The 558-nt window shown below is 41.4% G+C and overlaps 1 non-coding gene across 1 annotated transcript; it reads left to right on the top strand.

The window, feature by feature from the left end:
• Positions 1-222: 222 nt before the first annotated feature.
• Positions 223-312, top strand: TRNAY-GUA (transfer RNA tyrosine (anticodon GUA)). Its single transcript is given in 2 exon segments — positions 223-259; positions 277-312. It is a non-coding gene; the product is annotated as a tRNA-Tyr (tRNA).
• Positions 313-558: the final 246 nt, after the last annotated feature.

The raw sequence follows: 558 nt of genomic DNA, 5'->3' as shown, positions 1-558 counted from the left end.
TTAATGCTACCACCACCAACAGTCTTACAAGAGCTGTGAACTATTTGGCAAAGTAAACCGGCAGTTTTGTAACCAAAATCCAATTTTGCAGGAGAGTTAGCTTTGTGCCTTTTTTTTTGGATACTGTTTTGCTGTTGTGAAAAGCAATACATATGGAGACCCATTAGAGCCTAAGGCTATTGTTGATGCAGTCTTGACTCATTCTTGGCACTTGTATACCTTCCTTTGATAGCTCAGCTGGTAGAGTGGAGGACTGTAGACTGTCTCTGTAAAGTAATCCTTAGGTCGCTGGTTCAACTCCGGCTCAAAGGAAAGACTTTTTGAGGTTTGTTTTCAGTTTTGTCTTTCACTTTTTTCCCAGAGTTTACACCTTTGTAGAACATCCCCTTCCAACCACTCTATACCCTTTGAGAAATTTAGTCTGTTTTCCTTGTCTGATTGAGATGGTTGTTACAGCTGTGGTGCTGTGATTGTCACCTCTCTATGAACCATTCATTCAGGAGTTGGACTCAGCGATCCTTGTGGGTCCCTTCCTACTCAGAATATTCAGTGAAATCT

Source organism: Serinus canaria, chromosome 2 (assembly GCF_022539315.1).
Source record: "Serinus canaria isolate serCan28SL12 chromosome 2, serCan2020, whole genome shotgun sequence".
In the NCBI taxonomy this organism is placed as follows: Eukaryota; Metazoa; Chordata; class Aves; order Passeriformes; family Fringillidae; genus Serinus; species Serinus canaria.
The sequence above is the reverse complement of the archived record's forward strand: the minus strand, read 5'-3'. Positions and strand labels throughout refer to the sequence as shown.